The sequence below is a fragment of the Oenanthe melanoleuca genome, chromosome 1A, assembly GCF_029582105.1.
Source record: "Oenanthe melanoleuca isolate GR-GAL-2019-014 chromosome 1A, OMel1.0, whole genome shotgun sequence".
Classification (NCBI taxonomy): domain Eukaryota; kingdom Metazoa; phylum Chordata; class Aves; order Passeriformes; family Muscicapidae; genus Oenanthe; species Oenanthe melanoleuca.
Window position 1 is genome coordinate 41096556 of NC_079334.1, and position 18911 is coordinate 41115466.

General features: G+C 38.1%; 1 protein-coding gene across 5 annotated transcripts in view; it reads right to left on the minus strand.

Annotated features, from left to right (window-relative positions):
* The window catches only part of LOC130248239 (myoD family inhibitor domain-containing protein-like), a 66330-nt gene that overhangs the window by 37262 nt on the left and 10157 nt on the right, over positions 1-18911 (minus strand). For 2 of the 5 annotated variants that reach the window (XR_008839617.1, XR_008839616.1), the window contains one exon: positions 15331-17204. The exons of the other annotated variants lie outside the window; for them this stretch is intronic. The gene's annotated coding sequence lies outside the window, so the exon portion shown is untranslated. Of the gene's footprint in view, positions 1-15330; positions 17205-18911 lie in introns of those variants that run through there. 5 annotated transcript variants of the gene reach the window in all.

Sequence of the window (18911 nt, forward strand, 5' to 3'; positions counted from 1 at the left end):
GTATGAAACTTGGCCATTCTGTGTTGAGCTACTCTGTCATAAAGGAGCATATTTGTAACAACATGGAAAAGGGATTTCCTATGTATTCCTTCGTCTGTAACTAAAGAAAATATGACATAAATAATTTGTCTTTAAGATGAATGTACTTTTAATCAACCTTTTGAACAGTGGATATGAAACAAGTTATATTCTCAGAAACTGGTTTTAGCTGCAGCATCACAGAGTAATCTAAGAAAAAGACAGCAAAGTGATCTCCAATCTGAACAATGCTCCTGCTATTGGATCAATCTTCCATAATTTATTTCAGATTGGGAAGAACAGTTTTACAGGAAAAAATTTCTAAACACAAACACAAAGCTGAGAAAATCAAAAGTGCTTTTCAAGGAGCAACATCTGCCTCTGAATGACTGCAGTTTTTAAAGTACTGAAAATCAGGGGTGAGAGCAGCATATTGTTCTCCTTCCTTTTTATATTTTTGTTCATTTTTTCATGGGAATTTTGGGTTAAAACAATAACGTGGTGAAGCGAAAGTGCTACAGAGATACAACCCAGAGGGGAGGGGCAAAAAATTAGGGGTTAAAACTCACAATTCAAATCCACAGAGTCTCTAGGCAATCAGGTCCAGTGTCTCATCACCCTCATAGCAAAGAATTCCTTTCTTGTATCTAATATAATTCTATTCTCTTTTATATTAAAACCACTAATAGGACCAGAGACTACAGAAACCTTACCCTCAGCAATGACATCATTAGTTTTGGGAAGCACTCTTTTGCTAATTCTCCCAGTTCAATTGCAAACCTTTGAAAAACTTAGATCCCAGATTTATGGGAAGGGGAATGAGGCATTTTACAAGAAAAAAATATTTGGAAAAGGGAAACTATAATGGACTGAAATGCCACAACACAGATAAAAATTATTTAAATGCTATTTTAAAGCACTTCTGATTTTAAAAGTAGCCTGAAAATTTTGTTTCCCCCTGAAAAAAAAAAAATTATACTAATCACAGTAAAAAAGTGATATTAATCATATGTAAACAAATCATGATATTAATCACAGTAAACAAATCCTAAAACTGTGAATGTTTATGTACTTAATTTTAATGCCTTGTGCAAGGAATGCAATTGACAGCTACCATGGCTGTATTTGGAGCAATACATGGGGTCATTTTCTTTAAGTGAAGGATTTTCTTGCATTGGAGAGCAGAAACATGAAGTGGCTTTTTGTTGCAGTAATGTGATAAATCTGGGATTTCCACCAAACCTCCCATCCTTAAACTCTCCTTGATGTCTTTTATAATTGAGAAATTCTCATTATGAATCTCAAAAACTGTTTTGCCCCCCACAATTGTTTTGGTTGATGTTAGAAGGGAGGATGACACAGGGTTCTTGCACTGCTGTCATAATCCTTTCCCCTGCAGTAGGAGCTGGCTATTCCAGCTGTGGATTAAGACCTCAGGGTTTTAAGGGCTCCTGTAGAAAGACTAACAGAGGAGTGGTAACAGAAATTGTAACAGAAAAGGGATTCCCGCACCAAGAACTTCCCAGGCTAAATATCCATCCTGTACATAGACATCTTCCCTCCTTAGATTACCTTCTCAAGCCCTTTCCTCATTAGAAGCATTGTCAGCCATGTAAAAGGACCAAAATTCAGTTTAATCTTTGTTATCTGGTCCTAATTTCATGCCTCAAAACTCATACGGATAGTTATTGACCCATGGAGGTTTTTCTGTACTTTTTTTATTTCTATCTGTGTTACCTTGTAAGAAATAAAACATGAAACTGAGTCAGCACAAAGCACACAGGCAGCAATGCCCTGTACTGTGTTGCATGTATTTAGCAAGAATCAACAGCAGATGTCAGCATTAATCCAGAACTTGAAATCACAGACTATGCATGGAATTTAATCAGACCCTGCTTTACCATCCTCAAAATGCATATATGTATATGAGTAGACGTTGAAGCAACTCATCAAAACTTCTGCTTGGAAACACAAATAAATCTATATTTAAAGACACTTAATAAATTTTGTGTATCACTTCTACATAAGGCCTCTTAACTCCTGTAGCTGTTAAAGGAGCATGTGTCTGTGGATAGGTTTTTTTTGCTTCAACTGTGAAGAAGACCTCTAATTCCATACACCTCCCTAAAAATTGACTTTTTTCTAAGAAGTGTCTTTAGAAGAAATAGTTTGGTAAAGGGCAAACACAAAAGCTCAAGAGGCATCTAAAGAATAAGAAGTAGGCCTGAAGGTGAAGAAGGGAGAACCAGAGGCCTCTTGTTGCAGTTGGCAGGTGGGGCTGCAGTTCAGCCTTGATTTGGGGTAGAACAGAATGGGACAAGTGAGTGAAATAGGTGTAAGAACACATCTTCTGCAGCCAGCTGTAGAAGACTCCCTGTCTGTGAAACAAGACCTACAAACCACTGGTGATTTTCCTGGAAATAAAGCACAATTTAGCTGTGCAAGTGCACACAAACCGTGTGCACCTGCATGCTGAACTATGTGGAGATGTGGGAATAGGAGAACAGAATCCTCTCTGCCTAGTCACCACCACTTTGAGGTTAATTTTTGATGGATTCCTTCTGGGGGACATGCAGCATTCACTAACACATTGCCTCCCAATCCCTGGAGACTCACCTCTTGAAAAAGAAGAAAAAAAAAAACATTTAAAATGTTTTAGAGATTGCATAAGTGTTTTCTGCCTGCATGGAGCACAGTGAATTCTTCTCGGTTTTGACCATTGTCATTAGAGATGGAAGAACCTATTCAATACCTATAATAGAGCCTGGGATTGCTCTTTCTTTTACCTGCTGTGGGATCTCTCAAATCCTGCAGCAATCTGATGTCTGCAGTAAATCATTCCTGATAAGGCTGCTTCTAACAGGAATCTTTCAAAAACAGGAAAAATACTAGTCAAAAATAGCAGCAAATATATGGGTTTATTTTGTGATGGGTTTTTCCTAGTTTTCTGAAGCATGTTCCATCAAAACAAAAAAAAAAAACCAAAAACTGACAGGCTTAATGGATTTATTATCTACAACTATAGTTTGGTCTCCAAGGATCACATGTTCCCTAACTGACATTCTGTGGAAGAGGACAAGAAATATACCCAGGATCAATTATAACAGTAAAAATAGCTTGGCTATTTAAAATCATATTAGTTCTCATTACAAAAGCAAATTGACAGCTGGCTACATTATGAACTTTAAAAAGTCAGATAGTTCCTCCTGAGCTAAGAGCTAAGTCTCAGTCTGGCACGTTGCCCATAGCTACCTTTATTTTTCAGCAGCCACCACCATATTTCATGCAACTGCCTTCCCTGTCATTCTTTGCTCCCTGAACTTCTTTGCTCTGTTAATTAAAAAAGAAAAAAAATTTTTAAACAACCCCTATTATGAACTGGTAAAACAATTTAGTTTGATTCATCTTCTCTGACCAGAAGAACATAAGAGGTCATCAATCTTAGCTTCTCTGTCAGCACAGATATGTCAAATCAGAATTATATGGTGGAAAAATTGTTGAGGGAGAAAGTGGAAAAAACAAGACAAACAAAATGGAAGACAGTTCTCAGAAGAGGGGAAAAGAAAATAACTACTGCTTCCACTAGTTGACACTGTCAGGCTAGAAGCTTAATTTTTCACACAAAATCAGCAAAACTGTGATACCTGAGAAGGGCTGCAGGCTTTTAATGAATTCGGCAAAAAAATAGGAAATTAAATTGATTCTCCTGTGAAATAACAATGTTTTTATCTCCATTTCTATAACAACAAAGAAATTGTCCTTTGAAATTAGTTGCATCATCTTTTCTTTGCAGGATTCTCCAGCAGAGGATCACAGTCCTCTCCTGCCTTCACCTGTGAACTGCTCTCCTCAGGGTGTCTTCTCTCATCTGAAGTGGTGACTGGCTCTTCTCCAAAGCACAAAAGACTGAATTTTTCTACTATTTTCAGCACTTTCTTTATGCACAACAGATGCTCTTCTGCATTACCCCAAGGGATGGTATGAGCTCTGTTACACGGTGAAGATGAAGAAATTTTGGCAGCTCCACAAGTGAAGTTAAATCACATGCTCTATCATAAATGTCCCACATCTAGACTTCTGATATTAAAAGTATTAACAAAAACTTCAAGAGAGGATTTTAGCCACTGAAGAATGTCTAGGAATTTGGGAGACCTTGAGGACAACAATACAAAGGCATAGCATGCAGAAGGTTCTAACTTGCAGCATATATTGATATCCAAGTAATTTCTTTTTGCCATCCATCAGCGTCTTTACTATCACATATGGACAGAGCTTCAGTCAGACCTTTCTCACCAGAAATGTACCTCATTCATGCACTGAGGGAACAAGAAAACTACAAACAAATTATCTGTGGCTTGATAGGGAGGAGGGGGGTATTTAACCAGGGGCAGAGTTGCTTATTATTTAAGTAGGGTTGGCTTTGTGTCCCGTGTGATTTTGGTCCCTTTGGTCATTTCACATGAGAGCAAGCAGCAGCCAGAATCTAGACCCTGCAGAGCACTTCCTCCTCATGTCCCTTCCTCTGAATCCTCCCAGGGAGGAGAGGACAGATGTTTCTGGGCCCCTCGTGCCCACAGGGACAGTCAGATGAAGAGACTCCAAAGTCTATCAGATGTTGCTGACGGTTTCCAGTGAATGAATATAAATTAACACAAATATGCCAAGAAGTTCATCCTGGTGGAATGGAACAAGAGAATCACCTAATGTAATGAGCGCACACATTTTCGGTTCACTGTTTGTCTCCTGAAACTGTTCTGGGCTACTAAAAAGTAATTGATATACAGAAGTGTACAGGGAGCTAAAGGCAGCTTTCAAAAAGCAGAGGTGTTATGAAGGTAGAGCAGTAATTTGTGTGCAAACAAGTGAGGCAGGTTAAATTTTTTCAAGCACTTCTATAAACAAGGCCATTCATGAAATGCTGAGTGAATTAGAAGTAGGTGGTTCTCTCAGCAATGCTGTCTTACATTTCCTTTAAAAGAGCTTCTGACCATTCAGTAGCTCCTTTGTGTGCTTTTATTCCTTATCTGTGATCCCATCTGTCACAAGACCTTCTATGTCCTTAAATATTACCTCTTATGTGACCACTCCAGTATAAAGCAGATTAAATATTTATGTGACGCATAACTCTATGCCAGTGGGCAGAGTGAGTGAATATGAGAATGCAGGCATGTGTAGTCACACAAAGGCATGGCTTTGTACAGAAAAAGATGCAACCTCTATCTGCCTGCAGGGATACCACAATTTCTTGCTTTTCACTTTACAGAAAAGAATCACAGAGTTAACTAAGTTGGAAAAGACCTTTGAGATCATCAAATCTAACCTATGGCTTAACATCACTTTATCAACTAAACCATGGCACTGAGTGCCACGTTCAGTCTTTCTTTAAACTCCCCCAGGCATGGTGACTCCACCACCTTCCTGGACAGATGATTCCAGTGCCCAAAGGAGGTTATCAGGAAAGAATGTTGACAGGATTGTGCCAACCATCCTTTTAAAATAAGAACACTGATATTTTTTTTTTATTTTCAGGACATTTGACTACTTTTAATTATCAACAGTGGAACATATTCCAACAGGGGATTCTTTAATCAGCCCTCTCAGAAAAGCAGACTTTAGTTCATTCATCCGTTTAGAGAGATAAAGTGCTAAAAAGAATTGTTGCTAAAAAGAATTGTGTGTTCTATCTATTAAAGACTTTTATAATTTCACACTCTTTGTCACAGTATTATCAGTTATACTTTCTTTTAATAATAGCTTGCTGCAAAATCACGAGCAGTTCTTAAATATTCCACTTTTTCCTTACTAGCTGCCCACTTATTCAAAGCCTTATCTAAAGAGAGATTGACTCTTTTCCTCCTAATGAAAAAATTCAGAATCATATCTGAGAGACTCATACACATTAAAAAATTTAGTTGCACATACTGGATGTGAGAAGGCAGAATTGTTGTCCCTATCTTTGTATTTGGAGAATGAATGCATGGAAGGTCTTAAAGATTTACTCTAAATGCCTATTTTAAGAAAGGGAGAGTGTGAATGTTACAGCTCCAGCTCTAAAGAGTGATTTTGCAATAGTTCCAAGTCAAACACTTGAGATACAGCCTCCAGGTCCCTCATGACCCTCTTATTCCTCTGCTCCTAGACTCATGAAAAAGCATTCTGTGCTTCAACATCCTCCCTGCCTTCCATTCCTTTTGCTATGTTTTATACCCAAACTTCAGAAGAGCCTTTGGGCAGCAGAGGACTGAGATCTGAACTGACCAAAACTCAATAGAGAACTGGCTAAGTAGGGATCTGAACTTGAACTTCTCCCTTCTTATAAAGTCATTATATCAAAAAAACAACCTCCACCTCCATCAATACTTGGACTTAGTTGAATTTGAAGGAAGCTTGGTTTTGTCAAGCAAGGTGAGTTTGAGAAATTACTTCATGGAGGCTCTCTTCATTTTTGGAGCCTAAATGCTCTCAAAAAAGGTGTAGGTGCTGAATTTTAGGTAGAAAATCACGAGCACACCCCGGGAGAGGATATTTTCAATGTACTTTCTACCCTGTGTATTTTTATGTGCTTATTATTTACTTCATTTCCTGCTGAATTCTGTGTTCTTTAATGCCTCTAATTCAGTATCTGAACATGCACCTCTGCCTAACTGCTGCATATTGTACTGAATACCTTTAAAAAAAAATTCCTCTCCTTGTGTGTCCTCAGTACCTCACAGAATTCTGTCTCACAGCTTCCATCCTGTTTTTCTGCTTTACTCCATATACTCATATACATTCTAGGACATCTGTCAGGCTGTACTTTGGTTCTTTCTAGCACAACAAGAGATGGTCTCAGCAGATCCAGCTGTGACATCAGGACAAGTCCTTCCCACCTCCCAAACGGCTTGCTTTGCTTACCCAGAAATAGCAAGAGCTGGTTTGTTCCCAAGAGAAGATTCCTCTTTCAAATAGGAGTGATGTGTCCTCTGTAATATTCCATACAAGCCACAGGTGGTGCTCTGATCTTAGAGTGCAGCAGATCTTAGAGGCAGGCTGCTGCAATAGCAGCAGTCTTGGATGCCTGAACACTCACGAGGCAGCCAGAGAACTTCTACTTTTTCACTGAGCTCTCAGCAGGGGCCCCAAGTATGGCACCCACTGCCCTGTCTCTGGTGAGACCATTTTCCTTGTACTATTGCACATCAACAGCAAAACCAGAAAACCATTGCACACTGCTGACCTTATCAGCTGCATCTACCTCATCCCACTTGTGGACATGTTCAAGTTTCCCTTCCAACTTTTTACCAACACACAGTTATTATTTTTAAAAACCACTTTGCAGAAGATCTCTAACCCGTGCAATGCCTGAGTCTAACCCAGTACACGTAAATTCTGCTGAAGTTTAGACACAGGACCAAAACTGCTGAGAAATTTAGAAGGAAACCCAGCCTGGCTTAGCAGAAACACTGCTCAAATCTGTCATCTCCTCCTTCTGCACCGACACAAGCAACCTGTGAGCCCTTCCCGTAAGCCTGATATTTGCATCACAATGCATCATTTCTGCCCTTTTTACAACAGGTAGCCAGTGCCATTTGTCTTAACAGTGTGAAACAAACTGGGAAGTGTTGGGAAGGAGATAGGTGAAGCCACAACACCACAACCACATTATTACAATTAGTAACACATTGACCTGCTGTTTTCTTATTATTTTACAGAATCCATAGCCTCAGAAATGCTGTAAGATAAGTCAGCTATTGTGTTACTTCTGATATTGCTCCTGATTGTTCTATCACAGTCTGCTGAAATAGGCAAAACTATCCCACAGTTACTGATGCAAGTGAAATTGTGAAACTAGATGAAATCTAATTCATGCAAACATTAGTATTTTAGTTCTTAGTTATAGAGGAAATCAAACATTACAAAAGAAAACCATTAAATAATCAGATAAATAATGTGCAAAATATCTACTTCTTCAGAAAACCAGCGATATGTTTTCTTAAGATATAATCATCACATAAGCAAGGGGGGACTGTAACCAGTTATGCTCATGCTTTGCATGATTGATGATTTTAATATTTTAATGCTTTTAATTTTTACACCACTTTTTACTAGTTTGTGGACATTTGGGGCAGGGTGGGAGTTATACGCTTTTAAAAACTACTTGAAAACAAGAATACTGGCCTAGAAATTCTTGGAAAGAAGGCAGCTGTGCCATGTAGAAAGGAACAGCTTTGATGTATTCGAGGAAGGGTTCCTGCTGAGCTGGCATTTTATAGTTTGTTTCTGTCCAAACTGAACTGCTTGTGCTGATTCATTAGCAAAGGATCTGCTCTTTGCCAGATCACACTTCTCTATGCCAATCTGCTTTTGCCAGGCACAGCAGTTCCTCTACATGGCATATGCATAGCCTCTCCAACACAGCCATGTATTAAAACCAGTGGCAAAGGAACACCAGGATTGGTCTTGTCTTTAAAATAGACTACTTAAATGTGGGAAAACATTTGTTAGATTTGCACTAAATTCTGAAGATTTTCAAGACCTGCAATTTGCATGACAAACATTTCTGCATCAAACATGCAGAGTGTGTTTTGGTCAGATGTTAAATGAACTTTATTTCTAATGTGAAACTCCTGACTCCTTTCCCATAGTTTTACAACATCTCTGACTATCATCCTCCATCTTCATTTTGTTCACCAGCAGCACCTGCCCATTCTTTACTAAAGCTTGTATTTCACTCAGGGGTTTCCTCCTCTTACCCCACCTTTGGTACCATCTGAACTCAGATGAGAGGTTCGTATTTTGTAAAATGCTATCTTTCTATTGTAGGTGAACCCTAAAAGGGAGAAACTGAAGCTCCACCTAGTTTCTTAACTTCAAAATTTACATCAAGGTCCAAGTTTCCTGCCATCTGCCCTGCTGGGTGCATATGTTATCTCCTTTATCTAAAAAAATAACTCATTTTCTAAATGTTTTAGCAATCCAATGGTTTCAGTATTTTTAAAAAATAGTTTGCAAATATGTCTAAAAAGAAAAGGGAATCTATTATCTCTGATAATGTTACTGGTGCTAGAGAAGTGCTTCAAAATACCTTGTAAAAAGATGTATCTTGCAGGAATTACAAGCAAGGTAGGATCACCAGCTGCAGTGATGGAAACCTGCAGAGAGCCAGACATGCCCTCCCAGAGAGGAGAGCCCCGAGCTGTGCAGGGCAGTGTGGATGGGAGCTGCAGTCTGTGTCAAGGAGCTGCCTCCCCACGGTGGTAGCTGTGCCTGAATATGAACCTGTCCTCTTTCTGCCTGCCTTTAGCTTTTTAAACTAACACCTTTTGCCTCACCATTTGAGTAGTATAACAACATTCTGGAGGAAAAATACTGAGTGCTGAATGTTATCTGACAGTTTGAACTAGGAGATGTTGGAATGGTTTTACAAAAAACGTGGTAGGAATACAGGATATCCAGGCTGATTTCCACTATTTGCACCAAACTCACTGCATTTTTAACATGGATTACCCAGAAGGCTTTTATTAAACCAACTGATTTCCCTGCATTTCAATTTGGATCTCTGGAAGTATAACTGTTCCTGTGTAAGCAAGCTGGATGAGACTGCATATGAGAAGGCACAGAAATCTATGTTCACTGTCTTCCTAGATCAAGGAAACAAGCCCTTGTGGAACAAACCAGGCACATCTGAAATTAATTTTCTACCTGACCTCCCAAGATTAAAGAGCTTTTCTTGGTCTAGTGTTTGTTTGCAAAATTATGTTAAATTATCCTCTTAAATGTGTGCATAAGATAGGTGCATGTTTCAGTATCTGAGTGATACAGGACTGCTTGACGTAGGGGCAAGGTGATATTTAGCTAAGCATTAGAGACATGTGAGGAGCTGATGCCTCTCTCTAAACCTGAGATTTACCACAAACAAGGGACCTAAAGGACATATGATTGTGCAGTTCAGCAGTTGATTATGACAGGAGCAGACTTTGAATTCCTCCCATCACCATTTCTGCATTCTGCATTTACCCATCAGCAGCTAAAGTAAAAAACAAGTCATGAGAATGGAAGCTTGAGTCAAGGCAGGTTCTCTGTCCCCCACAGCAGCAAAGTTGTCCTGTGCACCCTTGCTCTCCCCATGTTTTCTGGGAAGCCTATGAGTTTAACAAGCAATATGGCTCCACTCAAGACAAAGGAGAGACCAGGAAAAGGAAAAGTTCTAATGTTCAGCCCATGATACCTGAAAGTCATGTGTGATGACACAAAGATCCTCAATACTTGATTTCTTCTGCAAAGTTATAGATAGCTGAGTTTTTCCAAAACTTGTCATTAAGTTTAGACATTTCTAAGTAGACTTCAAGGCAAGAGTAGATGTCTTTTAGGGTAATCTAGGCCTAGCTCCTTCCCTCTCAACATCTATGTAGAGAGACAGTATTTCAGTATATATATATTTCAGTATATACAGTATTTCAAACCTGTCTGTAAGTGGCAACACAATAGTGTACTATTTGTTCAATCAGTTACTTAACACACAGGTAGACTCAAGATAATATGCTCAATTATATTTCCAAGGTCTTCTGGAGGCAGGCCTCAGCTTACTCTTTATATGTTTTGAACAAAATGAAAAATGTGTGGGTGCAATTCATGGTATTTTTCTGGCACTTAAAAATATGCTGTCTCTGCTACCTCGTCTACAGTGAAATTGATAGCTTGAATTTTTCCACTCAGTTTTCTCTCCTTCTGCAAAAAGGCCATGTGGCTAAAATTTAAGATCCTCTAAAGGTCCCTTACAACCCAAACCAATTTCTGATTCTATGATTCTGCAATTCTATGATTTACTCAAAGCAGCAGCTATATGCAGAAAATTTTGGACACCTTTTATGTTAAAGAATAAAAAATAATTTAATTTTTAATTAAGAAAAATAATTTTTTTTATCTGAAAACATTTTATAAGTTTCACTGCTTTAATCGACATTAGATATTGGCTTACATGTAGTAGAAATCTCTTTGAAGCTATTTCAACTGATCTACTTTTCTGTAATTTTAAATGTCATCAAAGTGCAGTTTTTTATCACTGATAAAATCAGAAATCAATGGTGTCAAAAATCAATATATATTGGGTAAAATTTTGCATATGTAGACTCAGGTTTTAGATAATTTCCATTTCTTATGCATTTTATGTAATTTTTTTCTGTACTGGAAATTGCAGCTTCCTTGAAATATCCTTAGTCCCTTTGATGTCAGCTTGTAATTTCCTTTACTTTTAATGTATATACTTAATGCTACTTTATTATATTTCCCAAGTTTATATTATTTGTACTCTCCCATGCCCTAAGAAAGTGTTAATCATATATCTGCTTTCCCAGATATTTTTGAACTGCAAACTAGAATCTGAACTCCACATATAAATGGAATGTTTAACTCTTCTCAAACTCAGTGTCTGAATCAGCTTTTTCAGCTTCAAGATCCAAAACATTTATTTTATTCAATATTTAGTAATAATTATAAGTTAACTATGTTTTAGATATTTTATTTACTTTCCACTCAGTATATAAATATTTCCACAGTGACAAGTGGAATATGTCATCTCATATTTCACAATAAATAAAACCTGAATAAACAGGGGCAAGGTAACAGTTGCTGATTAATTTAACAGATATATCTCTGGATTTTAAAATTTGCTGTAAGTCATTAATTGCAACAAAAGTTTTATGATCCCTTTGGTCAACAACCATGAATTAATGACAGCCACAAGGTAGGGCAGGTATTCAAGTTCATGAGGTCATCTCCTTTTCTTCTGAATCTGGTTGCATTTTGTTCTCCAGCAAGCCAAGGCAGGTTGATTGCAATGAAGTGTTGTACTGATCTCAACCCAGAGAATCATAACTAGGAACAATTTTAACTTATCACTAGGTAAATTCCTTTTTTCCCTACGTTGTAGATGGAGACTCCAGTAATTTAGTGCTTTCTGCATAATCACATGGTGCAGTCTGTGGCAATTTAGCCAGACAGGGTGTTTAACTTGTGTTCTATTATTTAATTCTGAGCTTATTTAACCCTTCCTTGACATTGCTGTAACCTTGTGGTCAATTTTGAAACCGTCTAATTGTTTAAAATAAAAAGTAGTATTATTTTTCTTTTGAATTTTTCTGAATAAATATTGCAATTTTCAGGGTACTTGTAGGCTCAAACTGGACCTCAACCCATTATTGGCTTCAGCCCATCTCATAGAGCATATTCTAACCATGGTGGATTTAAATGGTTTTGTCTGTGGACTCAGAAAGGGTTATAACCTCCTTAAGAGCAATAGGCTACTTCAGAGAAGTGAAAACTAAATGCCACTCAGTCTATATCAATCTTTTCTTCTCCTGTACTTTATCCTTTGTGTCAGATTTCCAAAGCTGTCTATGACAAGAAAGAATATGGACCTTCCAGGCTATTGAAAATAGTGTTTAAAACAAACAGACAAACAAAAATGCCTACCAACCTAATAATGAATTTATGTTCTTCATACTCTTACATTCATTATGGGCTGCAGCTCAGGCAGAACTCATCAGCCTCAGCCTGCACTAATATTAGACTGTCTAGTACTCCCCATTACCAACCTGTGACCTGTGATTTAAGTTCCCTATAACTTCTCCAGTTTTATTTGTGTTATATATATATATATTTGTATACATATATACATAATAAGGCATTGTAGGTAACTAGATAAGTAGCTGAGGCAGATGAGAAAAGTAGACAGATCTTGTTCCTGTCTTTGGTACTAAATTCTTATCAGAGCCTTTGCAGTTTATTTGCAAAGTCTGCATAGATTTTTGGATGTTGGGATGGTGGCTTGATAGCTGAGTTCGGGATTCTGGACATTTTAAAATTTCAGCCATCAGAAATTATTTTAGATAACATTGCCTAATTTTCCTCTTATTTATTTTTCAGGCTCATACAGAAAGTAAGGACTTCATTCTCTTCAGGCTGGTATTTTTTGGAACGCCACCCTATAATTCTCTTCCCTTGACTTTGTAACACCAATAGCCTTGCTATTTACCTTATGGTTTTCCATCTTCTAAATCAGGCAAACATTAGTAATTCTGGAAGAGATTTTAACTTAGCTGCAGTAGACCTTGCTCCCTATACCCAGATCTGCCCAGCAGCACCCTGCTCGCTGGGGAGAATATCTCCCATGAAAGCACAGGGAATTGCAAGTATCAGAAAATCTGCCTTTAAATGGTAAGAAAGCACCTCAGGCTGCAGCCCAGACCACATTGGGTGCTTGAGCCAGCCTCTGGTAGCGTGTGAAGGGCAGTTTGCTGGCTATGGACCTCTGGCTAGAGCTGCCTGAGACAATCAGGAGTCAGAGTGTTTACACAAGGATGGGGGTTTAATTCTGTTTAATATGCACTGAAACTAGAATAAATTAACATAGATACTTCTTACTCTGGACTAATATTAAGATTTCCTACTTTTAAAATACAGTCATCAGTCTTTTTATATGACACTGCTAAGAATATTTAATATGTGTATTTCCTTTAGAAAACAATATTTCTCCATGCTTAGCAAAACATTCCTGGAACAAGAAGTCATTCTGCATTTCACCCTTCCAGCCTCAGAAATCAACTGTGCTTGCTGCATGTGTGTTTTATTTTGTTTGGCTCCATTTTTTCCTTAGTTTGAAGATCAAAAAAGTGAAGCCATTCTGTAAAAATAAGGGCTATGTGAGTTGAAAGGGAAAAAAAGGGGAGAGAATGGGGAACATTTCATTCTATGAGTTGTACCTAACAGTGTGCTTCAGATGTTTTGCATTAAGACTTAATATAGAGAATGCTGAATGAGTGCCAAAATCAAGGGCATTGTTGGATAAATGCTATCACAAGTGCCCAAGTTCTGATTTATTCCTACATAAAATTGCTTGCCTGCAATTAAAGGTTCATTATTCTACACTAAGACATAAGTAAACACTGATAATAAGGATTTAAATTATCATAATGGTTTTTATGAATTCTATCAATTTTTATTTTCTTAGTTTTATGCTTTTAACAGCCATTATATAGTGATATTGATATTGATAATTACTACAGGCATGCATTAAATATTCTGTTTTAGTCTCAACCCAGTATCTGCCTGTACTTACAAGCAGCCTGACTGTCTTCCACAATCTGCTCCACCATTTTCTTATTGCACATTTTTATTTTTTGTTCTAGATCTCCATCTCTCTTTCTTTTCCTGCCAAGTCTTGCCATTCTCTCACTTATTCCTGTGGCTAACATATATTTTTACAGGGTAAAACACAAGAGGGCAGAAAGGAAGGACTGAGGCAGGAAGGGAGGGAGCTAAGAGAGTACTAGAAAAAAAAAGGTGTGCTGATTTGCCAAGTGGAGTGATGATGATGCAGCTGCTGGAACACACTGACTTAGAACACTGTGACAGTTTCTTATCTATTTTTTCCTGTATTAGCACATATCAGTAGCCTCACAAGCTTTTCCTCTTTCAAAACATCTCTGAGGGTGAAATGTCCTGGAAGGTTTAAGCTAAAAAAGTGGTAGGCTTTTAAGTAGACTCAGATTAATGAAGCCATGCTTTTCCAAAAATAAACTAATTTGAAAGTGACAAAAGACTTAAACTCTTATTGACTTATTTTTCTTTGATTTTTTTATTTCAAAAGAGAGGAATAATTGCAAAAGTAAAACTGTAAATACTATTTAATCAAATGAGCAAAGTGTAATAGCTATTTATCAATTAGAAAATCAAGAAGTAGAAAATACCAAGAGTTGCATAACCTTAATTCATTTTTCTAGGCATGGCTATTGGTGTTTTGGTGAAAATAAATGATGCTGTCCCTACCCCAGGCTTTCTGAGCTGCCTGCACAGCTCAAGCAGCAGCCACATGGAGCAGCTCTTCCCCTCCCATCGCTCTGCCTGGAGCAATAGCCCAGTTTGTCCATGGGACAGGTTAACTTTTTGTGGCCTTACATTCCAGTCTCCTACTGAGGCAACATTATATAGGATTTTATGGATTTCAATATGCATAAAATTCAGAGCTGATTGTATACTGTAGGGCTTTACCTGCTCTTTGTTAACTATTAATCACCACTGTGTGATTGTAGGGACAATCTTTGCTAAAAATGCTCTTCAGTGTGGAGACATCAGCATTTGCTTGATGCAGTTTTCTTTATGCAATGTGAATTTCTACTGATTAAAAACACTTATCTTCTCTCAATTTTACATTCATAAAATGAAGAGCAGTAATGGAGTTTATATTGCCTGTATTCCCACAGTGCATTTCACCCATGTGATGGGCATTGTGTTTCAATGCCACTTCTAGAGCTGAGAAGACAAGAAGTGCCATGATCAGGGTGTCCATGTGCCCTTTAATCCACTGTTCTGCATATTTTCTGGGATGTCATAGTATGCATTTCTTAATTAAATGAGCAAACACATTTGTCCTCAGGAAAAGTGTACATTTGCAAGTAAAATGCAAAATATTTTTATGCAGAATCCAATTAATTTCCGAAGGCAATTTGTCTGCATATTTGGGTTTGGGGTTTTTGAGAGTTTCCCATTTGATTATGGTAATCCAGCAGTGTTACTCTGTCTTCACTCTCATATTAAAAGCATATTTCTGCTTAAAGAAACTTTCTTTATTTTTCTCCTTGGGAATGTATGTGGTTTGTACTGGATCATAGCTGGATATTTGTGAGCCTTGGTTAATTTTTCTTGTCAGTAGCCTTGAGGGAAAAAAAGGGATTTAATCAAATGATTTAACATTATCTAGCAAGAATTAAGCAACCATGTTCATATTATTCTTGTGAGAACTTCATTAACCCCAGTGAGAATATTCATCTGAATGAAATGAACAAGATTAAGCTTTCTGATTGCTAACTAGTTTCTGTGATGTCCATCTGGATGTCCATGTAGTCTGAATATTAAAAAGTGAGCTAAGGATAGAATTTTGATTCAGGCGATCATTCTTCTAATTTAAGTGTCTGATAACTCATAAAATGTTAAGGTTGTCTCTGATAATGCAATCTAGTAGCTCATCTAATTCAAAAATAAATTTGTCAGTCAGTGTGGGAATTTTAGCACTTTTTCCCAAGGAATGTCCTTTGATTACATTTGTACATGCAGGGCTGCAACCTCAAGGTGTGCAGTGACAGGAGTTTCTCCATTAATCAGAGAGAGACATGATTTGCAGCTGAACCATCTGGTACAGTAAGACCTGGGACAGGGTTACAGAAGAATCCACTAAACCCTGAAAATTCAAAACTAAACTGAGACTTTGTCCTTTATTCAACAGATATCACAGGTTCTTGCAACAAGTCTTACATAACCTGCAGTAGATGCTGTAATACATAAACAAATTGTATTGAGCTAAGAGAAAAAAGAGTCAATGTCTTAACTGTGAATGTCTTTGGTTTCATGAATTTGGGTTTACTCCTAAAAAAGAATTACCTTTTCAATGGTGGCTGGTTGGAAAGATTTAAAGAGGCTCAGTGTTAACAGATATATTTTCTCCCACATTTAGATTTTTATCCCTTGGGCAGAAAAAAGTAAATATTCAGATTGCTGTGATTATTAAAATTAGAACTCAACTACATATTTGCAGAAGTAGCCTAAAACACTGCATCAAAAATAAAACTGAGGTTTTATTTAGCCAAACCAAGCACAAAGCAATTTCTTCCAGAAGAAATTCTGCATAAATCTCTGGTTTGTGTGGAAACTCTATTAATTGGCTTTTGTAATTATCTTCCTTTACTCTTAGTCTACATGTCAGTCTAGTAAATATCTCTTTCATCAAATCCAGGGGACATTGAAGAGACTCACATTTTACATAGGATGTACCTGCAGAAGGAACTGTGCATTCCCTATGGCTCAGTGTTTCTTCTCCTGTTAAATCTGTCCTGTTATGAAGTAAAAATTATTTTTCAGCTGTGCTTCTCCATGAAGGGTCTCCAGAAGGGTTGTGGCAGCACTGCCTGATGAGCTCAGTGCTCTCAGCACAGCTGGTGGCATGGGGTGCAGGGGACAGCCAGTGGAAGAGGCAGCAGGACAGGGCAGCAGACAATCCAGACGTCAGCAGGTCATCATGAACTTTACTTGTCCCCAAGAACCAACAGTACTGTAGCTGATTATTACTCAGAGTTCGAATCTGGGATTTTGTGGTCCACAGTCTGAAAGAGCTCCAGGGGCAGCAGTCTGCTATGCATCATTACCTTCTCTCTATTCTTTAATAAATGAGAAATAAAATACAGTGAATTATAGGATTTAGCAGCCAAAGTGTTCTGCCAACAGTGCTAAGGCTCTCTGCAGACAGGGAAGGAAGGGGGCTTCATGTGTGCCTTAGGTTACAATTCTGTCTTTGCCTGACCTCACCTGTCATCATTTTCCTGAGAGTATTTCTCACCTATCATTGCCTCAGTACTCCTGGATGACAGCAGGAATAATTGCAGTTTCTGAAAAACCACTGGAGCAGCACCTGCTGGTACCTTTTGTGACTGCTGTCAGACCTTGTGCCCTCTGCTTTGCCCACATTTCTCTGCCCTGTGTAAACTCCTGTCCTTGCAAGGAGTGAGCCCTTCTCCCCTGATAGGCTTCATGGCAGCAGAGGGCTTGATCCCTGTGTTTGACTGAAATGGGTTCCTGACCTCTGCAGAGACACACTCCTCAATGGAAGGTAAACATCTCAAAGTTTTGGTGCTCTGTCCAAAAGGATTTTATATTCATCAGACTTCTACTGAGAACATGTATTTGCCAACTATGCTACGGAAGATTGACTTCAAAAGAATTTTAGAAGGTGTTATAACTAAGTTCAAAAAACTAGCTAAATATATGCCCTTGATCAGACTTGAAAAATAATTAGGAAACTGACTCCTGGATTTCATCTCATATCCCACAAACACAGAAGCAGAAGGGTGAGCATATATCCAAGGCAGCCCAGCTGTTTGCAGAGCTGTGTTGGGACCTGGCTTGAAGGAGACAAGCTTGGATCTCCACAGGACACCCCTGCACCCAGTGCACACAGCAGTCTCAGCATCACCACAGGGGCACAAACAGCTCAAAGAGGGCAGAAACACCTGAGTCCAGCACTGCTGACAGCCACCAACACCTCAGCTGGGTTGATCCACAGGCTGGAACACCAAAGAGGAAGAGGTGCTGCAGGAACAGCGAGCATTGAGATGTCTCACCCCAAGCCTCCTATGAGCATTTGTTTCAAAGAACAGCTGTTTTCTATAAAGCTGCCTTGAAAATTGGTATCTTCCTGTTTCTGAGAGAATGTGTTCACTTCATCTTTTTTACTCACAAAACCACTGTTGTTTCTTTACATTCTTGCCAGCCCTGCAGAGCCACCTCAGCACTGAGGAGGTGAACCAGAGTCTATTTTGGCATAAAGCAGAAAGGACACAGCTTGATCTCAGATTCCAGTGTGGATTTTCAGTGCTGGCAGTCAAGAAAGTCAAGGTTTTATTTGTAAATTAAGAGAGGGGTCAGCAGGAAAGTCACTGGGAAAAAAAAAAAAAAAAAAAAAAAAAAGAAAAACCAATATGAAACCCTACCATGCCATTTATAGTCTCTTTATAGATGAGAGCATAGTTTGTGGAATGTAATTTGAGTCATAAATAATATTATTGTTTGTTTCAGCCAAAAAGCTGTAGCTCGTTCAATTAAGAGAATGGATGTGCTTGTGTTGTGTTACTCATTTCTTCATTGTAAAATATATCTGTAATGATAATCTATTGAAATTTTCTTGCAGTGGGAAGGAAAAAGGATAATAAAAGAACTTACATAGATTTCTTCCAGTAAGAAAAATACCTGAGGATTATTTGATCTCTTTGTTCCCTTAAATCAAATAGCTGCAAACAAAGAAACCAACCAACCCTATGCCAAAAAAAACAGCAACCCAAACCTGAAAAAAAAAACCAAAAAACAGAAAA